The sequence below is a fragment of the Sander lucioperca genome, chromosome 15 (genome assembly GCF_008315115.2).
Source record: "Sander lucioperca isolate FBNREF2018 chromosome 15, SLUC_FBN_1.2, whole genome shotgun sequence".
NCBI lineage: Eukaryota > Metazoa > Chordata > Actinopteri > Perciformes > Percidae > Sander > Sander lucioperca.
In genome coordinates this window covers 21,933,081-21,957,291 of record NC_050187.1, presented here as the reverse complement: position 1 = coordinate 21,957,291, position 24,211 = coordinate 21,933,081, and the positions used below count along the sequence as shown (strand labels likewise).

Sequence of the window (24,211 nt, the reverse complement as noted above, 5' to 3'; positions counted from 1 at the left end):
TCATTTCCCTGGACTGTGTCGATCCACTCAGCTGTTCAGTCCCAAAATCCTCTGCCTGTGAGCTCCCTGGAGGCAATCCTACGGGAGTGTGTACACGCGCATAGAAGTGCACCTACATACACAGACACATGCAGATCTAAAGATGCAAAACAGCTCATAGGCTCAAATCTTAGCCCTGCAGTTGAACAGCAATTTGAAATGAGCTGTGTACTGGTTATTCTCTGAATTTAAAAGGTTGATGTTGGTAATAAAAGATTAACAAAAAAATACAAAAATGTCTTTTCTCTTTGTATCGTCTGTACTGCGCCAACTACCCCAGATTATAAAATGAGAGGACAGCTTCTAGATGTCCTGATGTGTGACACCATATGTGAAGAAAATCTAGGGTATGATAGGGATGACTTGCTTTCTGAGCACAGCACGGTGCAATGACACATTCTCTCTCTTCCTCTCCCAGTACATTTTCTGGAAGCATGTGAACTGGACTTCATAATGCATTCCCCAAAAGATCACCACCCCTGCATTTACTGAGAAGGCATGCGCACCACTTTTTAGACAGAAAATATTTCCACAACAATTAAATACTTCTGCACACTTGAATGGTGAGATTGTGTGTGTGTGTGTGTGTGTGTGTGTGTGTGGTCATTAGCTACCCATGGTTACACAAGGTGGGCAGAAGTCACACAAAGTTAAGTATTTGATGCTGTCCATGGTGCTGAAAGAGAGCCTGCTCTGTAGCACAAAAGCTAAATGCACTCCCAACGGTAAGCATTCTGCCTTGAGTCTTCATTAGCATGCCAATTATTTTTCTAACAGATTATTGTTATGAATTAGGCTGATTTCTCTAAGAAAATTAAAAATGCCAGGTAATGCACTTGACAAGTTAATATGCGAACCTGTCAAGCTATTTAAAAGGATGGTGGGTAGTTACTTTAGATGGTGGAATTGCCAAAAGGTGGGTTTAGATAGCCTCCATGGTTGAGTGAGCCACCCTTTTTAAGGAAACAAAGACGCACACGGGCATTCACACAAAAACACACTGTTCTGCTCACGATGCTTGCTTCTCTGTGTTCAACTTTGGCTCATTCTGACTGCAGGCTTTACACTAGCAGCCCCCACCTGACCCACTATAAAAATTGAAATTGGCTCTGTGCAAATGGAAATGCTTAAGGGAGTCAGAGTCGAATAAGTGTCAAGGGACATTCATAGTTTGGCACTGACAGCTTGTGTGACATTGAGAGGTCAGAGCAACTGAGACAGCGGGCAAGCAAGAGGGAGAGAGCGAGAGGGAGGTCAGAAAAAGACAACAAGACAGAGTGTGTGTGTGTGTGTGTGTGTGTGTGTGTGTGTGTGTGTGTGTGTGTGTGTGTGTGTAAGAGAAAGAAGTCAAAGAGACCCTTGGTGTGAGAAGGCTTTCAGTGTTGTAAATCTTTGAGCGGTGCAACTGTACAGTATCAATAGTGATGCAAAGGTACATCAGGTCTATCATCTAACATCGCAAATCAAACAAAAACAACATGAGCAAAGCTACTAGTCACATGCAGCAGTTTGCTTAGCCTTGCATAAATCTCTTAAGTTTTTTTGGACCACTTTGGGGCAGCGGAAACAAGCTGTGAAGACAACATTGACATAATGTCACCCTTTAAGTTAATATGGCCAAATTGTTGGCAAAAATGTACACATCCAGCAGTTACAGTGCAACATTAAAGGAGAATTACGGCCAATTTTTACGTTAATCTTGATCGCTATAGCTACGCGAGTACTTTTGATAGAAAAACCCCCGACCTGAATAAGTGCAGGCAACACAGAGTAGCTGCAGCTACGTACTACAAGCGTCCCCTGAGCTAAATTGTTTAAATTCACCTACCCTGTCTTGATCCTGCCGGTGGGTAGCTTGGCCTGTTAGCTGCTAGCTGCTAGCTGTTACCTGCTATCTGCCGTCTGTGATAAATGTGTTCAGCCAGGCTTTTGTAAAAAATCATCACTGGTGTTGCGATCTGGTGTTGGTAGGTAGGAGGCTTGTCAGTGTCGATCTGTGTGGTAGCTAGTTCCCTTAGCCAGGCAAGCAGCCTTCATCCCACTCCCGCAGCTGACAAAAATCCCCTGGTGGATGTCCTGCATAGGACAGATCATGCCTTCGCAGCGAAAAGTTTAGATCATTTCCCCCTCAAAAATAGGTAATTGAGCACTGTAGTGGTTATGACCATATCAGTGACTATGTAACTACATGGAAACGGGATAAATGATGTCTGTGGCTTGCACAGTAATAGCGTTACTGAAGCATAGTCACACCACCGCCGCTCTGTGGATTGTTATTGGGATGGTTATCCCAGAAGCCTGGCTGAATACACTCACTGGAGGGAAGGTAGCAGCTACTACCGCACTACTGTTTTTTTGAGGGGGGAATAAACTTCAAGACGTGAAATGACCTGTCCTCTGGAGGACATAGCCACACCACCGCCGCTCCGTGGATTGTTATTGGGATGATTATCACAGAAGCCTGTCTGAACACACTCACCGGACGGCAGCTAGCAGCTAATGGCTAACGGCTATCAGGGCAAGCTAGCTACTGACAGGATCGAGACAGGGACCAGGGTAGGTGAATTTAAACATGTCTGAGTTGAAAACACATCTTGTTGACACGTAAGGGCCCTGTTCATGTGGCACAGACATATTAATTGCATTATGTGTCTGTTAAGAGGCACAAAGGCACTCTAAAATTAGCCCCGACAACTGCCGTTTTAGCTCAGGGGACGCTTGTAGTACGTACCTGCAGCTACTCCGTGTTGCCTGCACCGATTCGGGTCGGGGGGTTTTCTATCGGAAGTACTCGCGTAGCTATAACGATCAAGATTAACGTAAAAATTGGCCGGAATTATCCTTTAACATTCATTTGGAGTTGTGTTTCTGGTCACATGGCAAATATAATATTTCCTCTTCTTTTAGCTCTTTTTTGAGGATATATCTGGCTCTTTAGCTGCTAAATGCTCCACTATGTTCACCAGCCTGTTGCTAACTGGAAAGGTAACTTACAGTGGGTTTATCTGAGCTTTTTTTACAAGTACTCATGTGATTCCTTGGTAACAGAATAATGTCTACTGGTAATTCGTCAACTGGTTGCAACTGAAATGAAAATAATTACATGGTTATTTCTTTAATACTTGTTGATGTAATTCTTTCTTTCAGTTGCCCTAGAGCTGTGTGAGAGCAGATACATGTACTCATGAGACATGATTTCTTTGGGCTACTCACATAGGCATAGAAGCTAAAGGGGTTTGAATATTGGAACACATGGGGACCAGAGTACTAACACCAGAGCTGTTACTAGGAATCCCAGTGGCTATACAAACCAACACCGAAGGCTGTAATGAAAATGTTCCTTCTTACTGTTTTTTTACCCCCTTCCTGCCTTTCCTTCTTCTCTTCAGAGTGCACCTTGACAACCTTGGGGAGAGAGCTTTGACAGCTACCACAGGTTATTACTTTTATGACCAGGGGCAAACAAACCTCTAGAGAGTCCATTAGCAGCTAGAAGAGCAGTTGACTTCTATAACTGGTTAGCAGAGACTTTCAACTTTAAAAGTAGATGGAATTGAATCAAGTGCTTATTATCCATCAAAACTTGACCGTTTGTGCAAACTAGCATCAATTAAGTTCCAAAATGAGGGCTTTGTATGTGCACTACCAGCAGGGACGTCACTAGGATTGAAAGACGGGGGGAGGAGGGCTTAGCCCCCAGGATATGCAAAACTTTCCCTTGCAAAATCTTACTTACAAACGTTACTCTAATGTTAGCTTTTAGATACATCAAAGCTGCATAGGGGGGAACTTACTTAGGCCAGACTGTGCTCCTGCTGAGTTCCTCTGTAGGCTATGACTTAAATGCTATCCATCTGCTCATGTAAATGTGTAATAAAGTAATACCATACCTATTTTCTCTCTCTATTAGATAAGTTGCAGGTCAAAATAAGATTATTTAATTACACTGATTACTGTTACTGCACGGTAGAGTGGTTAAATCAGTGTCAGATCAACATCCAAAATATCATGTCCAGCACAAATCAGTAAAACTGAGGTCAGTGTACCATAACAAATAACAGTACTATAGAAAGAATACCATAATAAATAGCCATTGTTGAATACTTTATCATGTAAGCTGTTGATAAGGATCCTATTCAAAGTAACTACTTTCTGAATTTAATAACCTGATGGCGGAGGAATAAAAGTTTCAATGATTACTATATGTACGTATGTATGTATGCTCGTGGATAGCCTAGCCTACAACATCTACATACTTGTTCAATTTATTACAGCAAATTAATGCAGAAAGTTAAGTTGGTCAGAATATAGCATATATATTAAATATCATGAAATAATTTAGTTTAGGCTATGCCTTAGTGCCTAGACCTGCCAACAAAGGCCTGTTAGAAGAAAACAAAACACCCCACACTTTTTTAGCCCTGTAGACGAGTGGTTCTTGACTTCAAAGACTCCTAAACTGACAGAAACTAGACCCCGGACCCCCATTTGATTAGATTTTGATTAGGATTTTTGCTTTTAGATGTTTTATTACAGAAAGTCTATGAATAAATCTATAAAACAGTGTTAATTATGGATGGAACTATAGTGAAAATAAGTGTCCCTTTATCTTTACCTCAAGTAAATTTAGCTAAAGTTAAGCAAGTATAAGTCATTAATAGACGCCTGGTTAGCTCACCTGGTAGAGCGGGCGCCCATAGAGGTTTACTCCTCGACGCAGCTTCAGCCCCACTAAAATAGGCCTAATGATGTCCCTGACTGCCAGGATTCTATTTTTTTTTACATACCCCAAAACAAGACTGTGAAGATGTATTGTATTATATCCAACTGAATGTAGAAGATAAAGGCATGGCCAGAAACCTTAGCACAAAAAAATATATATTTTTTTTGGCACTAATGTAAAAAAAATTACATTAAATAAGTTCTTCAATAAATTAATGATTGTAAAATTACCTTTTTTTTTTCCATTGTTAAATAAAATGATTTTAATTAATAAAATTACAATTTTACAATATACAGTTTCATGCTGTTCTGCAGTGGATAGGGTGACTAAACATTTCACAAAAACAGTACAGAGCTTTACGGCACCTAAAGACAACTTTTGAATCTTTCTTTTTCTCACTTTTACACCATTTATTCCCCATCTCTCCCCCTCTCCCTTATTCTGTGAGTCCTGTTCACCCTTTATCTTGCTCTCTTTTGCACTGTGTTTCCTTGTGTCTGGCACTACAGATAAGATGCAGGAGATAAAGGCTGAGATGCTATCAGGAGATAAAACTGAGATAAGGCTAAAATAAAGTAACAGCAGATACAGAGAGGAGGGGAGGAAGAACAAAAGCTATAAAGCTCCCCTTCACTGAAATTGCCCTTGACCTGTGTGCCCAGTAAGCAGACAGCTAAATCTGCCTTCCTGTTAGTGTTCATATATTAGACAAAAAGGCTGTCTTGTCAAACAGGCCCTGACAAATCAAAAGAAAACTCTAAATGAACAGATTCAGCCAAATGTGCTTAGTTTACATTGTTCTCCTTATAGACTTTATTCAGGCCATTTTATTTCCACCAGAGTAATAGCTGTGCCTCTCACAGGCACACACCATCTATAAAATCAGCCATCATTTCCACCTGCGAACACCCAGAGTGGCAGCTGCAACTTCATTTCTGTGCTCACTTCTTTCGTGTTTCCTGAGTATGTGTGTGTGTGTGTGTGTGTGTGTGTGTGTGTGTGTGTGTGTGTGTGTGTGTGTGTGTGTGTGTGTGTGTGGTTTGTGTGTGTGTGTGTGTGTGTGATGATCAGACATTTATAAACACCTTTCACAAAGGCGATCAGACAGAGGTGACGTGACAGAGATTGGATTTGAAGGTGGTGGAGTGGGCTGGTTCTTTAAGAACTCCATAGCCGTAATATCTAGAATACACTGGAGGCAGAACAGGGCCGGAGACAGACAGCTGTCAGGTGAACAGAAAATGAAGTGAATTAGAATTTGGCCCTAATCATAGCTTTGGGCTCAGAAGCGGAGACTCCATTTTATTACTCGTCAGATACGGTGTCTCCTGAATATACCCTTTCACCACAGACACACCGGCTTATTGACGAGTAGACACGTAAAAGCACGCTACATTCTCTTCAGCATTACTTGAAAATATATTTTCTTTCATTTAAAACACCTGTGAATGCAACTGTGTTCAAATATTGTGTGCGTGGGTATGATGGTGGTTGTACTCTTCTTTGTGTTCCATTTCATTCGTTTCAATGGTTCAAGCTCTAGCAGTGATGATTAGGTGCGTATTATGCTTATTATGCTTCTTTGCAAAAGAAAAATAAAGCATTGAGGAAATCTATATTGGCAAGGCCACGAGAGAATGGTGAGTTTTACCAAATGTTTGTTTTGTTTAAAGGCACATTTAATCCCTTTCATTTTCCTGTCATTCCAACCCTGTCTGACAGCTTTTATTGTTACGGGTGACCTCAGACAGTCACGATGACTCAAAAGAATTTGCACACTGAACACATCCTAACAGCAGAGTATCGAGCTCAGTAAATACACCTGCTTTAACATACTCCACCGCACAGATGGATACGACGACTCTTAAAGAAGAAACTATGGATTTCAGTTCATATAAAAACTCACAAACCATTCATGAGAAAATTTAAAGGAAAGATCAATACATGATGACTGACAACGAAAGTTTTTTTTTTTCTATGTACAGTACAAAGCGTTACTGGCCACTTTCAACATTCATAGATTCTCAATTCCCTTCCACATGCCGTCATAGCTTCACAACATCATAAACCTAATACTCTAAGCACAGATATTTTCAGAATACACAGGAATGTCTAGGCGATCCTCATTGCAAAACAGCAAACACTGGCATTTTTCCATCTATTTCATCCTGCTGTGTGCTCTGCACCCACACAACACTTGTGTTGTATGTTTCCTGAACCCTTTAAAATCCAATTCCAGGTGCACCTCAGGTCAATATAGCACATCTTACAGGATGCCATAACACACAAACACACAAGAAAAAAGGCCAAGTTGTCAGACAGGACAGCCTCCCTCAATTGCAGTTTGTGTTCTGCCTAGTGGAAACATCCTAATGAAATTGGAGATGAGTGTAAAAACAGTCATAAACATTCTGCAGATTTTAACATCCCATTAAGGGATGCAAGCCAGAGGAAACTGAATACTGTTTTGTCAGGGAGATGCATTCAGGGCTCAAGTGAGGAGGGAGATTATACAGTATTAGTGTTACAGTAAAGCTATAGAAGAGCACTGAATTGGATTGCCTCAAAGGCCTGCTTTTCTCTCACTCCTCTATTCTGAAAGAAACACCATGAAGACGCAGGGACTGTCTTGAAAGACAACTATGACAAATATGATTAATGCGATGAGTCTCTGATTTGGTTATAACCCCAAAACAAACCTTCATTGACTCCTCTATAATATAGTGCAGGCATACAATAGTCATTCAGTTAAGAACATTGAGCCAATGCCACTAATGCAAACTCAGCTGTGATTTCACTCGTTACACATATAAGGTTGATTTGTATGTCCAATCTCTGATCCTGATCCCCATCTTAGTACCATGTGAGCCTGATGTCTGCGCTTGACTGAACATGCTATCTATGAGTATAACCATCTGAACCCCATCATCTCCCCTCACGCTCCAACCACTTGCTCAGCGTATACCCCCTATGCTGTGGTACATGCTCTACTTCCTGCACCACAGCCTCGCTATTTATCCCAACTCTCTTCTCCCTCCTCCTTGTTCTTCACCTTCACATACAAACTCTGAACCTGTCACTCAGTACATATATTGCATCATCTTTCTCTGTGTGTGTGTGTGTGTGTGTGTGTGTGTGTAACACACATAAAGCTAAGGTCAGCACCACAATTTCCCTATTTACAAGAAATGGTAAAAAAGTGAAAGAAAGTGATTAGACAGTTAAACAGAGACGCACAGAGAGAGAGAGAAATTAACATAAACATATGAGTCCTAATTCGCATCTGCAAAAAATATGAGTGCATCTGGCAGCTATGAAAAGATTTTTTTCTGGGAGAAAATTAGAACACCTGCATTAATTAACAGTACTACAAAGATTTTACATGACACAAATATCAGCTAAAACTCTTTATAACCTGGTGTGAAAAGCCATCTTTATAATTATTCTATCAACAATTATATCAATCTCAGCACACACGAGAGATGTATGCTTTACTGAGCTGATGTTACAGAGCAAAATAACCCCAAATCAATTGATTTCTGGTGTGTCACATCACAGACACAGGCTGCAGCTCTATGCAGAACTTACACACTTTCAGAATTTTTGGTGCCAGGCTGTGTGCTTGAGTCACAATGGCTCAAATGTCTGCTGTTTGTTTTGGAGTCTACTTCTTGTCCTAGCTTTAAAAGGCAAGGGTAGACCTTTGTAATCCCTAATAACAGTAAAATTCTTACTCTAAAGCCAACACAACCTGGGCCTCGAATGCTGGTCAACACTGACAGGACACCCCTTAAATATTTACCAAGTGGACCCTGTACACGCTGTTTTATGATGGCAAGAGATTTGCTTGAGACAGAGAGCATCAGCAAATGTCAGGGCAAATCAACTTAGGGACATCAATAAAACATAGAAAAGCAATGCTTTAAAAACCTCCATGGTCCATCCTGTCTGATTCAGTATGTCTCTGGGATGTCCCATTTTAAGTCCACTAATGCACACATACACACATAAATGTAACAGAAACACAAATTGAATATTTTACAAGTTATGAAAAGTACCAACATATTTAAATCTGAGAAAGAAATACCTGATTTGAGTTCCTGTGATCATACCACATCATGCCCTTTAGTCAAATTCACACTCACACCTATGCAGAAAAAAGAAGGATAGTGTTAGATCCATAATGCACATTATGTAAGACAATTCATAGCATCTACATAACAACAAATGCAGTGGCATGCCATGTCTCAGTCAACTGTATCCCAATAATCTTCTCATTTATTTGTGAATTTGAGGGTAATTCATGATCTCATTCACAGATAGTATCCCTTAAGTCTCCATTATACTGTTCAGTGATGCATACAGCATTACAAACACGTGAGTTTGTCTTGTGCAAAGATGGAGAGCAGCCTTGTAGCCTACTGTACTGTAATGTAATGGATCCTGGGTGATATAGTTTCCTGATATCAGCTTGGCTGGAAAATGGGCATAATCAGTCTGGTTGATTTGTCTTTGATTCAAATCATATTTTCTGGACCAAAGCTGAAGCCTTTTAGACATTGTGAGAGAAACACATCACTGTGTAAAAGTATACTGAGCTACTTCATAACTGTTGCAACACACTGGTAAAGTCCTGTGTTGGGCATAAAGGCCTAACCTGCCTTCATCATCGCCTTTTCTGAATAGACACAAAGAGAGGTGCCTTTCGGTTTTCTCTGTTGTTTGTGCTGTTTAGTTTGGAACTTTGATTAATTGTTAGCAATCTTGTTTTGTCTTTGGGTAGGCTATAGTAAACTCAACTTTGATGTTGAGCCTGACCTAGGAGTAGCAGCATAAACAACCATCAAATAATTTTTTCTTGTGCCAATTGTCAACTTGCTGCTACAGTATTTAGCGTAGCAGTACTTAGCACCTACACTGGAAATAAGGGGCTAACTGCTTCACCCAGCTAACACTCTCTAAGTTAAAGGACAATTCCGGCACAAAACGAACCTAGGGGTTAATAACGGCTGTGTACCCATTCTGTCGTTCTCTGTGACATGTTTTCATGCTAATTGATTGTGTTTGTAGCTTGAACGAAGCTAGCGCGGACCGCTGGTTAGCTTACAACGCTAGTATTCAGGGCACAGGGAAAGTAAAAACAAATTGCTATTTATACCACTAAAAAGGCTCAAAATATCACCAAACTTCTGAAATTCACAAAAATGCATTAAATTGAAATCGGACAAAAGTGTTAGCTAAGCTTTGTAAGACCTTAGGGTAGATGTGATATACATGCCATGACGAAATTCAAAGTGTAAATATACTATAGTTATGCTGAAAGTGTGGCAGCGATCTTTTCCCATAGGAATGAATGGGACACATAGCCTAGCTAGCAGCTCCTCCTAACGAGACCCCTCAAATTCACAAAAATGCCTTAAATTGAAATTCAAACTGTAAATATACAATAGTTATGCCGGCAGCTGGCAGCCAGTCAGCTCTGCGGAGCCCCGGTAGTGCAGTAACCCAGAAACGGTGACTTTGCCCTGGGTATGGAGCCCAGCAGGCTGCTGCTTTCTCGTCAGACTGTGTGGAGCTCCTGAAGTCCGACACGTCTTACCAAATTTGCAATTAGCTATCAATTTTCGCAAAACGGCCCATATTTGAGCTTTATATAGTTGATTTCTCGCATAAAAAAGTCTCAGAAATGAATTTAATAACGAAATAGCAGACAAACAATATATAACGTTGCAGTGTCTGAAATATGAGACCTGCTGTCTCGTCTCCAATGTATGTGTATGTGGTTCGCTCAACCAATCAGCGCGCAGCTCATCTAAATATTCATGAGCATACCATATTTGGAAGAAAAGCTCTTGTTCCAAATAGAGCCATATTCACAGGCAGTGTTGGGAAGGATACTTTCAAAACGTATTCCGTTACAGAATACAGAATACATGCCCATAAATGTAATTTGTAACATATTCCGTTATATTACTGAATCTGAGTAACGTATTCTGAATATTTGGATTACTTCCACATTGAATTGCATTTTATAAGTGTAGGAATGCGGCCATCACAGCTTACTAAACAGGCCTATTCTGGTGTGTTCTTCTGTTCCAACTGGCTGAATGTGTACCTAAACAAGCAGATAGATTTTTGTATTTGTAGTCCCGAACTGCATACTACAAAAATGTAACCGCAGTCTATGCTACCACGAGCTAATTTTAGCTAACGTTAGATAACATGTCAAACGGGCCTAGTCAGTCTTTCAACGGCTCTGGAGCTAGTAAATCAGCACGCAGGAGAATGTAAAGTCGCACGTCAACTATAAAGGTGACCAGTTAAACTGCAGCAGACGACTACCCTTGGCTAATAAAAAAAACGTACTTTAAGATGCTTCTTCAGGTTGGAGGTGGAGTAATTTGGACGCTGAAAGGAGGTTGGTTGATGGCAAGCAGAGGTTGCACTGCATAGTTATATTTGCATAAATGCATTTCCCAGAATGCGTTGCGAGAGTTGCGAGAGTGAATAAACTCATGAAACAGAGAAGTATCGTCATGTAATCCATTGATTTTAATGTAACTGTATTCTACATACCAACTATTAAAATTAACGGAATACAGTTACTCATAATTTGTATTCTGGATACGTAACGCCGGTACGTGTATTCCGTTGCTCCCCAACACTGTTCACAGGGTAGTTAAGGGCCCATAGAATTTTCAGCCCAATGAATGTTACATACCCTATTCAGTCCCTCCAGGATTTCGCGATGTCACGATTGCGCCAATGCACACAAATTCAACCAATCACCGCGAATTTGGTGCGACTCGCAATTTTGACCAATCACCGCAACTTTTCTGCACATTTGACCAATAACCTGAAGTTTCCCACGACTTCAACGAATCACAGCAGTTCCACATGCACTCTGAGAGCCAATGACCAATCGGGAGTGAGAGCAGGTTGATCATTTCCTTGTTTTTGATATGAAGACGAGACGTGTGTGTGACTCATTTACCAACAAAACGTACAGCGTAAGACCGTGCAAAACATTTCAGACTATCCGATACATTTTAACATCAATGTAGACTTTAACGATTTAAAAGTCGCTGAAGTTGCTGCTGTTTCCATCCTGGCTGTCGGCTCTCTGCAGCGGGTGGGGCTACTGCTCCGTACCCCCCGCGACTGACGCTTGCACACACACAGACACACACACACACAAACAACACACACATGGTGGATGCAGGAGAAAAAGGAGATGAGACGACATGATGACCTAAATTGAGGACAGCTACGCTCGTTATTGTAAGTGCAATGATAAGTTAAAGTCAGTACTTTATCAAACCGTATGGATGTGTGTCCCAGCCCAGGCCAGATAGGAAAATAACTAACAATGTAAAGATCAACAAGCCACTGACAGATATGTTCAAATTTGATTAATTCAATAAATTATTATTTTTTGTCTTAAATCCACCAGCCATTTTCATATTATACCAACATTTACAGCATCCTGAGCCTTTTTGGAAAGATTACTAGGAAAACTCAGCCCAGAGTAATTTTATTCTCCCCAAAACAAGTTTCCTTTTTATTTTGAAAGAACTATACAAAAAAAAAAAAATCGCAACTTTTTTGCAACTTTCACTGTCTCCCGCAACTTCATTGCAACAAACATACAAAAGACATCGCAACTTATATTGCAATTTTTTACAAAAGCTCCCGCAAAATCAGGCATTTTGGGCTGCAACAATCTCAAAAAAAGGCAGCGAAATCCTGGAGGGACTGCCTATTAGGAGACCTTAAGGAACAGTGTGAAATACCCTATATAAGCATTCTATCACCCCTTTAAAACACCATAGTGCATAAAAACAGCCTTACAAAGCTGCTTGCATGGCTATGACTCGTTTGTTTCTTCACACCTGCCTGGCATTGTTTGTGTAGTAACAAATGAGATAGCCTTGCATCTAAAGAGTTAGTCAAATGATGTTTGAGTGTGTGAGTATGAAATGTCATACTGCCATCCTGGATAAGTTTAAAATGTCCCTCATACTTTACAACGTTCACAATAATATCACTGATGTAATGTCATGACAATTATGTTGACATGAGAATATTATCTTATTACCTAGTCAATTATCAAGGTAAGGTAATGCATTTGTGCAATTATCAATGGCTTGCACTGTGACACCATTTCTCTCAAACCCTCTACAGATAAGTTTTAGTGCAATTTTGAATGGATTGAAATGACTTGGAGAGAACTTAAGAATTCAGGCAATTCTATTAGCATGGAAAGACCTTAAGACTTGTTCACCTTATCAGAGATATCAAACTAATTAAACAGCTATTAGATGAAACTATAGAGCCCCACTGAGAGTGATGCAATATTCTACCCACATGCTTCACAAACACCACTGTAGGTATTTATAGACAGAGAAAAATAAAATGTGCTACATGCTTTTTACACACATATATGAACTCACAATTATTCATTCATGAAAATTAATATGAAATGTCAAGTTGTCATCGCAAATCTCTATGTAGAATCAGAGTGCCATGAAGAGGAGGAAGGCATTGCTTGCATTAAGGGTGGTTGATGGAGGGTGAATTACAGAGCTTGCTCTTTGAGACAGATTGTCTCAAGAAATTCATCAAGGGCCATATCAAAAAAACATCATGCAGTGTTGGCATTAGCGTGTATGAATATAAGAGAAAGAGACAGACACATACAGTCAGGTCCATAAATATTGGGATATCGACACAATTCTAATCTTTTTGGCTCTATACACCATAATAATGGATTTGAAATGAAACGAACAAGATGTGCTTTAACTGCCGACTTTCAGCTTTAATTTGAGGGTATTTACATCCAAATCAGGTGAACGGTGTAGGAATTACAACAGTTTGTATATGTGCCTCCCACTTTTTAAGGGACCAAAAGTAATGGGACAGATTAACAATCATAAATCAAACTTTCACTTTTTAATACTTGGTTGCAAATCCTTTGCAGTCAATTACAGCCTGAAGTCTGGAACGCATAGACATCACCAGACGCTGGGTTTCATCCCTGGTGATGCTCTGCCAGGCCTCTACTGCAACTGTCTTCAGTTCCTGCTTGTTCTTGGGGCATTCCCTTCAATTTTGTCTTCAGCAAGTGAAATGCATGCTCAATCGGATTCAGGTCAGGTGATTGACTTGGCCATTGCATAACATTCCACTTCTTTCCCTTAAAAAACTCTTTGGTTGCTTTCGCAGTATGCTTTGGGTCATTGTCCATCTGCACTGTGAAGCGCCGTCCAATGAGTTCTGAAGCATTTGGCTGAATATGAGCAGATAATATTGCCCGAAACACTTCAGAATTCATCCTGCTGCTTTTGTCAGCAGTCACATCATCAATAAATACAAGAGAACCAGTTCCATTGGCAGCCATACATGCCCATGCCATGACACTACCACCACCATGCTTCACTGATGAGGTGGTATGCTTTGGATCATGAGCAGTTCCTTTCCTTCTCCATACTCTTCTCTTCCCATCACTCTGGTACAAGTTGATCTTGGTCTCATCTGTCCATAGGATGTTGTTCCAGAACTGTGAAGGCTTTTTTAGATGTTGTTTGGCAAACTCTAATCTGGCCTTCCTGTTTTTGAGGCTCACCAATGGTTTACATCTTGCGGTGAACCCTCTGTATTCACTCTGGTGAAGTCTTCTCTTGATTGTTGACTTTGACACACATACACCTACCTCCTGGAGAGTGTTCTTGATCTGGCCAACTGTTGTGAAGGGTGTTTTCTTCACCAGGGAAAGAATTCTTCGGTCATCCACCACAGTTGTTTTCCGTTGTCTTCCGGGTCTTTTGGTGTTGCTGAGCTCACCGGTGCGTTCTTTCTTTTTAAGAATGTTCCAAACAGTTGATTTAGCCACACCTAATGTTTTTGCTATCTCTCTGATGGGTTTGTTTTGTTTTTTCAGCCTAATGATGGCTTGCTTCACTGATAGTGACAGCTCTTTGGATCTCATATTGAGAATTGACATCAATAGATTCCAAATGCAAATAGCACACTTGAAATGAACTCTGGACCTTTTATCTGCTCCTTGTAAATGGGATAATGAGGGAATAACACACTCCTGGCCATGGAACAGCTGAGCAGCCAATTGTCCCATTATTTTTGGTCCCTTAAAAAGTGGGAGGCACATATACAAACTGTTGTGTAATTCCTACACCGTTCACCTGATTTGGATGTAAATACCCTCAAATTAAAGCTGAAAGTCTGCAGTTAAAGCACATCTTGTTCGTTTCATTTCAAATCCATTGTGGTGGTGTATAGAGCCAAAAAGATTAGAATTGTGTCGATGTCCCAATATTTATGGACCTGATTGTATATAAAAGAAAATTGAGGACAGATTTTTTAAGGGAGGTGCATACAGCAAAATGTGAGCTACTGTGAGATATAGCTTCAAGGAAACATGGGAGTGGATAAACACATATCTCAGATGCTTCATCAGACTATGTATATGCCCCAGTCACGGATCGCTTCCCAAAGCACTCATTTTGCTTCATTTCCCGTTCCATCCTTTAGTAATGAATAGCATTCATCACTGCATGGATGTGTCTGTGGCTGTATACAAGGAAAAAAGACAGGGAGGGGAGACAGAGACAATGAAAGGACGAGTGATTGTCTTTCTCCTCTACACTGACATGCTGCATTAATGGAACTCAATAATTATAGTCAATAGGGCCCTGACATGCAAATCTTCTGGTCCCCATAATTACACCCTGATAGTCTCGTACACATCCTTTCAAGAAATGGACAGTTGTCAAGGTTCAACATTTAGAGCGACAGGCACTGATAGGCATGTTCTCTGCAAATGAGTCATAGCATTCATCCGCCATGCTGTGCTGATGTCGTCTTGTGACGGCTTGGAGGATCAAGGCTCTGTGCAGCCATTGTCACTGTCACCGCATGCTGACTGTACTCCTGATGCTGCCTCCACCCCTTCCCATCCCCCTGCGGTCCCGAGGACAAGATTCTGCTTCGCTGCACTGTGCCATGCAGTTTTAGCCTGGATTTCCCTACGAGCTTAACAGGGAGTGTATCTCATTGTTTAGCACTTCAAAGGAAACAAGAGAAAGAGAGGGACTCAAGAGTGAGAGAAAAGGAAATGATAGACACAGGATGAGAAAGGAAGCATGAAAAAGGCAGAGGGAAAGCAGCAAAAGAACAGAGTAGGGGAGTGGGAGGGAAAATATGAGAGAAAAAAGAAGTGAAGTGTAGCCGGGTGTTCTAAGCCCACTGCCGTATGTTTGGATCATTTTGTTTTAATAATTTTGGTTTTGGCCTTTCTGTCAAATTGAAAGAACTGTAAATATTACAGAAATAAACGAACCCCGACAAAGTTATTGTGTTCTGTGTGGGTCTATGTTCAGCAGACTACAGAAGAAATGAAGAGAGGTATTGGTTAAGTAATTACTTTCTCAGCAGCTAAACTGAACGTGCTACATCCAGTTGGCCTATGTCTGTCTAAAAAGAAAGGACACAGTGCAGTTTTTTTTAGGTAACAGTTAGGGCTGTCAATCAATTACGATATTGAATCGCGATTAATCGCATGATTGTCCATAGTTAACTAATAGTTATACTTTAAAAAGGTATATTTTTCAAGTTTTTAATGCTCTTATCAACATGGGAGCGGACAAATATGCTTGCTTTATGCAAATGTTTATTATTAGGGTTCTCTGGGAGAAGGGTTCTCTGCATCAGCCGTATGCTTGGCCAGCAAGTTGTATTTGAGAATGAACTAACTCCGGTCGTATTTCAATTCACATCAACAGTACATGCAAATAACAGTCTTGTCGAAAGAACCATTTGGAATGGCTTTGAAACTGAACTTGCCATTCTTGTCTTTATCCATTTCTGCTTAAGGTTAAGTTTGTTTCTGCCATCCCACAACGTTACTTCTGCATCCCTTCCTGATTTCCCAAACTACGGAGCGGCCCGAGGCCCAAATCACAGAAATGTGCGTGCGTTAATCGCACATCAAAAAAAATAGTGCCATTAAAAGGAATTTGCGTTACCTCGGTATCATTGCGTTAATTTAGACAGCCCTAGTTACAGTATACTGCAGCTATGATTTATTTAGAAAGTACAGGCCAAGTGTCAGATTTTGCCAAATAAAGACGTAGCAATCACATTTGGTGTTTTGGCCATTTTGCACATAAACTGAGTTTCTAAAGTGCACAGCATCTCTATTGAGGATATACAGTATGATGCTTTTCTCTGCCTTCAAATTGCCTCCTCCCTGTGGCAGTGGTACATCGACCACCACAACCACCTTAGGCAATCTTGTTTTGGGGCTTCATACCTGAATGATAAAATTGGTGTTTCAGTGCATTCCAAAAAGTGTTTGTAAACTGACAAAACCCTAATATGGTGAAGGTACAGTTTGTTTAAGGCAACTAAAAACTACTTCCTTACGGTTAAGGAAAGACTGAGTATGGCAAAAATGGTTGTTGTCGATAAAGGAATAGTTAGACATTTTTGGAAATACGCTTGTTCGCTGAACTGCCTAGAGTTAAATGAGAAGACTGATATATCTGTCACTCTTATATATGTCCATTCAATATGAAACTGTAGCCAGGAGACAGTTAGCTTTGCTTAAAATAAAGATTGAACGCAGGGGGAAATCTCAAAGTTTCACACAATGACAAAAAGACTACAGAAAGCAAATTCCTGCTAAAACATAACTGGTTGTTTTCACACTTATGGATATAAAACTAACAAAATACAACTTTATTACTTTGTGAGGTTAAGGGTGGGGTGGTAGGAGTCCTTTTTTACTTTACCTGACAGATGCTTGCTGTTTCCCCTTAGCTTCCAGTCTTTATACTAAGCTAACCTAACTCTCTCCTGGTTGCTGCTTTGTATGATATGAGAATTATACAGATCTATACCATATGCATAATTCCCAAAATGACTAACTATTCATTTAAGATACTTTATGGTTAGGTATCTACAACACTTGGTTATTGAAATACTGTTGCCATGGTAATGGTTATGGAAAGATCACTGTAACGTGAACAAGGAAACAAACTGCATTAATCCACCAGGCCAACCTCCAAACGTGTCAGGTAGTTTATCTAGAGGGGAAAGTCTCAGAGGTTCTGACATAACGCTAAAGTTATGTGTTTGTGTGCAAGTTGAACTTTAGTTTTGAGGATAAATAAAACTGCTTAAGTACTTAAAGGACATTAATTCAGGGAAATATCTGCTTTGTGGAGATAATGAAGAATTATGAGGTGCACAAACTTCACCCCAATAATAATAGTAGTAATTTTCATAAAACGGACACATGAGGAATGTTTACACAGAATCAGAAGAGAAAATGATATCCCTATACAATGCTTACTAAGTATGCATATTCATTGTTGCATTTCCACGTCTGTACTCAGTTGAAGAGCTTGTCTGTACGCAGACTCAAGAGGGACAGATAAAAGAAGCAGTGCACAACAATGAAATGGTCGACGCAAGGACAAGGTGGGTTTGTTGGTGATAAGTAGGAACATCTATAAAGGTCAGGCTTTGAATTTCAGTTTATGTCTTCAGGGACTACACTTCACACCTCTCGCTGGCAAAACTGTAATTACAGTATCTATACTGTACTGCTCTGGCTCTTGTGAGCCCTGTGTGAGGTAAACACCAACATTTAAAGTCACAATGTTTTGCTGCCAAAAACTGTAGGGTACATTGCTTTGCATGAAAATTAAGGATTTATTAAGTCTGGGTGATGCTAAAAACATATTTTAGACAGACACGCTATAGCTGTGCATAGCTTTCAGTAGTGTGCATCTGTTCTTCCTGACAATACACTGACTGAACTTTTCTAAAACTGTAGCATCTTCAATTACAATATGAGCTGATGCTGAATAGCTAGCTAGGCACTGGAACTGAACAACATCTTTATTTGTTGTCTTCTTCAGCTATAATAACTCAGTGCTACAAAGACAAAACAAAAAAACAAAACAGTAAAGGGACATTCTATGAAATAATTGGCCAACAAATATTACTGCCACAATGTTCTAGAGTGGGAAGCCAGTGAATAACGAGAAACTTTGCATGCATAGCATGGAATGAAGAGGACTGCAGAACAAGGGAATTACCTATACCAGACTAGGCCGGAAAAGGATTGGTTTCCAAAGTTGTTGTTTTTTTACTTATAATGTAAACAGTATACTGAAATGAGTACAGCTTGTTTTGATGTAGTTCTGTTACAAAATATAATAACATAACAGTGTAACTTATGTCAAAGGTGTAAATTCAACACACAACTTCAAAACACATTTATGGGTCAAGTTTAGTCAGAAACTGATGAAGGATCATATGTCAGCCAAATCTTAGTTCAAACAGTTAATAATGGGCTGCTTACTGTATGATAGCAGTTTTCACATGAAATATTAAAAAATAATAATCCTCTAACACCTGTACAGTAGTGTGACACTGGACTTAATGGTATCACTCATCAGCAACATCAGCACAGGGTGCTAAAAGCAGCTCCCCTTTATTAATTCATTCAGCATGTGACACTCACAGTCTGACAGCCCTGGACCTGTGATGGTAGCCATTAAGCTGAGATATTCCTTATTATTAACACGTGTCTGCTGATGTGCTTTAATGGACAGTAAAAACCATTGAAACACTCTCTAGTGAGAAAACAGCCACATTAAAACAGCCACTTCGGAAGAGAAATGTGGACAGACTCAGTAAATGAGAGACAGCAAGACAGAGAGAAGAAAGGGACATAGATCTTTCCATTTAGTCCAGGAAAGGACAGCAGATGCCATTAAACCCCATAGTCAAGGTAAAAAGACTAATGCAATTTATTGAGTTATATTTTATCTTCCATAGCACAGCGATGATCAATGACGGCTGTTTTACAGAGTGGCGAAAATACATTTTGAGGGCTCTGGTTTGAGCTGAACATCTGAAGCACATTGCATGCTGAGCTTTCTATCTATAGACCTGTAACGACTATGAATTGCCTACAAACTAGAAAAGTTAATATTGGTTGTTTGATAATTCACATACTGTACATCTAGAGGGATGTGCTGTTGTCCGAAGCAGAAGGAAAAAGAAGAGTTGGAAGAGGAATTTGTGAAGGCAGTGTAACAACAGTGACATACATGGTAAATGACATATACAACATATAGACAGACAGTGACAGAAATAAAGACAATAACATACAGCATACAACAGTTATGATGATGTGGTAAGAGGCAGAGAGTACAGATACATTTCATGGTATGTGTGTGCGTATGTCCAAGCGTATTGCCCAAGCGTCATGGCGCCACCAGAGGTTCAACCATGGTATTCATTGTTTTTCATGAGGAAGCTTTGCTCTTCTACTTGAACTCTAACTCTTTTGCTTTCCTGCATCCAGTACACAGATGACCTTTGAGGCATGTGTGCAGAAACAAAACACTGGGAGAAATGAGTGACTTGAAAGATTAATGATTGCTATGTGGTCCTTCTGTTGGTCCTTTGTGGTGTTTATTTTAACGCTTGTGTCCTTTACCCTCAGGTGTACATAGTCTGTTCTGATTGTTAAAGAGGCTGGGAACACTAAGGCCTCTCGTCTGTCTCCCTCCCTGCCTCAGCAACACCCATTGTTTACTCTGATACTTTGTTTTGGGAAGATGGTACAGGTAGTCTTGTTTTTGTGGCTTTGTTTCTTTTCCGTTTAGTTTCCCTTATCTTTTAGTACTCCATAGACCAATGATTGATTGGCCTGGGGCGCCTCTTCTTTTTAGCCACGCTAACAGCAATGGCAATGTTGGTCAGTCCACTACTTTGTCCAGATTGAAATTGCTTAGCAACTATTGGATGGATTGCCATGTAATATTAAGCAGACATTCATGGTCCCCAGAGGATGAAGCTTAGAATATTTACCATCTAAAATACCACCTACACAAAAATTAATTAAAATGTTTACTTACTTTCTGGCTTAATCAAAATGAGCCCTTTTGAGGTTGTAAAAAAACAAATCATAAACACCTCTGTGAATTAGGTTGTGCTCCCACTATGTCCTTAATTCAAATAAGATCACCTGGTGAAGCTGCAATAATCAGTAAAAGCATTGCCTTACGTGGGTATAATTTAATTCTTGGAGTGCATTGAATGTCACTTTTATTGGCAGATAAATGGTCATTCAAATGGCATGTGGGCCCATCTGAAACATATGAGGAATTTTCAATAAGCAGAAGACCAAGATTATCATTCACTGGAGAGTGATTATGTTAGTAGTAATTATCGTTGACCTTATTTTGCAGGAAATGAAAGACCACAACAGTAAAATTGTGCAAAAGCCATTATATACCATAAAAACCCAACAGCACTGCAAAAAGTGTCCATATGTTGGTGCCCCTATTTGCTGACTACACCCTGTTGGTTCATGCCAAAACAGGACCTTGGTCTCACCTGCTACTAAATAAAACAGACACAGATGTTCAAGTGGTGCTGTGCCCTACTCTGATAAACACTAGAATAAAACATGTGCTTGAACACTGAATTGAGTAACATAACATACAAGACATACATAACATACATAAGTGAGAGTCCCATGTAAAAATGTCTGGGGTAGAGCATTTTCCAATAAAACATTTCTAGTAAAAGAAGAATGCTGGTCATTGATTGCTCATTGAGGCATTGGTGGCCTTTCCAGAGGTGGCCTAGATTTTTCTCTGGGTTCTGCAAATGAAAATCAATTACAGGAAACTATAAAACTAACATAAAGAGACCATGGCGATTTCTCTTGCACTGGACCGAGTTCCACTATATGAACTTCAGGTCACAAAGCAACATCTATAAGCTAGAGTGACATGTCCAATTTTGCTGGATAACATATCATACTGTACAATAAGGTAAGGAACAAAATCAGCTAAATGGGAACACATTTAGGGGCACAGGAGCCCAGAGAATGGACTGTGTGTCGGATACAAATCATTTATATTGTACAATTGTAATGTAGTGGACTGGCAATATGTTCAGAGGGACAGGGTCTGAAGGACTCCAACCTACAGCAACTCTGGAAAAAGGCTGACATGAGCACAATGATCTATGATTTACGTTTTACATCCAGGGGTTTGTCATGCTCTATTTGGTTATGTAAAAAAAGAAACAAAATGATGTAGCCCACCTCGAAGTTGAAAAAGGGCTCCAATTAAAACCTGACATCAGCAGAACTCCACATTTCACAGCTAATTTACTTAGATCACAAGGTGTGTATGGCTACTGCACAATCCCACTGAGTGCCAATAAAAACTCTGGCCCTTTTTTAACATTAAGAAAACCATTAATGAAGCCTCTAACTGAGAGGAAGCCTATTTTTCCAAGTCTTACAAGTGCAACGTGGCACTTTCTTAAATGTCACACTCTCATATGTTGCTTGGATAAAGGCTACGTCCACCGTATCTGCTTGGAACATCCCCACTTGGGAACATAACAGTGTGTTATCTCCTCTGAGACCCCTTGATCTGACAAAACAGTTTGAAGACAAAGAGGCAAGTTGATTGCTCCGTTAGTCAAAGCAAAATATTTTTCCGAAGCCAACTGGAATAAATTTGTGTGACATGTCCTGCTCGACTCAACAAATCGTGGGATTAATTAATAAAGACTGCAAGCTAATATACATTAATAAAATCACACTGGCTTTAAACAGCACACAGCCTTTTGCAATCTATGCACTTTCTACCAGCATTAAATTATCATGGATTCCATCTGCAGTACACTATATGTTCACTATCATAAGGCCTGTGTGGTCCTTGTGTGACTGTGCTGAAGTCTGTATGCAATCACTTGAGGATTCGGCTGATTGCTGGCAGGTTGACAGCCTGTGAGCACGAGGACTCAACTGGCTCCAGAATCCCTTTTTTCACCTGGAGTTGCTCATGCGTCAGCATGAGCCCTGTCCAGCACCTTCACTCGGAATATATAGTACAGCACCAGCAATCAACAAACAACAACAAACAAGATGCCTTATTTCTAACTCTCATTTGTTTCAGAAGCATCCAGTAATACAATAAAAAAAAAAAATCAATTAAAAGAGTTTATTAAACAGTACAGCTCTATTTGTCTGAGTCAGTAGTAAGAAGGATGGGGATAGGAAAAGTCAGCTCAAATAGGAGTAAAAATCCTCAACTTCTTCTTGGGTGATAAGTGAGAGAGAACGTAATTGGTCGTGAATTTGTCATCACACCTGCAACACTGATTGGGAAAATGATAACCTTCACGATGGGGTGCAAGGTTACTCTGCCATTTGCTCCCTCAGCTTGCCCGCTGAAAAAATGCACTGTCAAACTTGAGGAAATATTTGTAAGATGCCCCTGTTGTGGGTGTTATGAGAATGAGGTGATTGTGCTCGCCAACTGGCTTTTAGATGCACATTTTGTCAGTTTTGGTGTATAAATAGCCCTCCGGTGTCTGGTGTTATCAGAATTGTCAGGAGAATACATAAGGGAGGTACACCAGAGGAAGGATTAGACAAATCCTGGCAAAAGGTTTGATTTGTGTGTCCTCTATTATGGATCCTCTTCAGAGCAGAAAGTAGAAAAAAAGACTAGGACAAGAAGATGGCCAATGGAAAGTCGAAATGTGACTTTTACAAGTTTTCAACTTGAACTACATAAATAAGGCGTAAATTGACTACTTTAATGACAGGAGATACAAAATGTTTTATTCCTTGTAGTCCACTGCCAGGAGGTTATTAATGTTTTAAATGACTCATTCACTGATGCATTACTGCAACAAACAAAACCGTAACACAACGTGACAGATGTCTTGCTGCCTTCTGTTATAATAAAAAAAATACTTTTTTGTGCTGGTGCTCTGCTGGTGATTTTAATGAAAGGCACTGACTAAAGAATCATACATTTTACAAAGTGGAACACTAACACATTTTAGCAAAACAAATCCCTCTTGAAAATAAAAAATTGTAGATGTGTTTCTCTCCTAATGTGAAAACAACACCTCAGTACACTGTCCACAGTACATTTTACTGCACAATGTCTAATTCCATTTAATTCAATTTTATAAAATACATTTGAAGTATTTGGAATATAACCCAATATGTCTCCAGTCAACCCAAATTTTCATTTTTCAGAGCCTAGTGTGGCCTTGAGTCTACACAGACATACACAATTTTACACTAGTAGTTCAGAGCGAGTCTGTTTGATACTTGCATCTCAGTCTACTGCCTGAGGTAGGATCACATCTGAAATACACAAGATGCAGTTTGAGGGTAATTTTAATGGAAAGAGACCTGATGTTTAACTAAATCTATTCTTATTGTAATGTGCATTTAATTCTGTGCCAAGACTTGATATACAGTATATCAGCAAATCTCAGTTATTCTGTGGAATCTGCTGAATTGCTGAGTGGGAGCACACATTGTTAGTTTTATATGCATATCTTATTCCCAATGTCATCTACAAT

General features: G+C 39.9%; 1 protein-coding gene and 1 long non-coding RNA gene across 14 annotated transcripts in view; one reads left to right on the top strand and one right to left on the bottom strand.

Moving 5' to 3' along the window:
* The window catches only part of LOC116055092 (protocadherin-15-like), a 245,948-nt gene that overhangs the window by 200,505 nt on the left and 21,232 nt on the right, over window positions 1–24,211 (bottom strand). For 12 of the 13 annotated variants that reach the window (XM_035991961.1, XM_035991958.1, XM_035991964.1 and 9 more), the window contains exon 2: window positions 8,850–8,909. The exons of the other annotated variant lie outside the window; for it this stretch is intronic. The gene's annotated coding sequence lies outside the window, so the exon portion shown is untranslated. The remainder of the gene's footprint in view (window positions 1–8,849; window positions 8,910–24,211) is intronic. 13 annotated transcript variants of the gene reach the window in all.
* On the top strand, window positions 677–14,928 carry LOC118493179. Its single transcript, XR_004895156.1, has 3 exons — window positions 677–688; window positions 3,212–3,217; window positions 13,988–14,928. It is a non-coding gene; the product is annotated as an uncharacterized LOC118493179 (long non-coding RNA).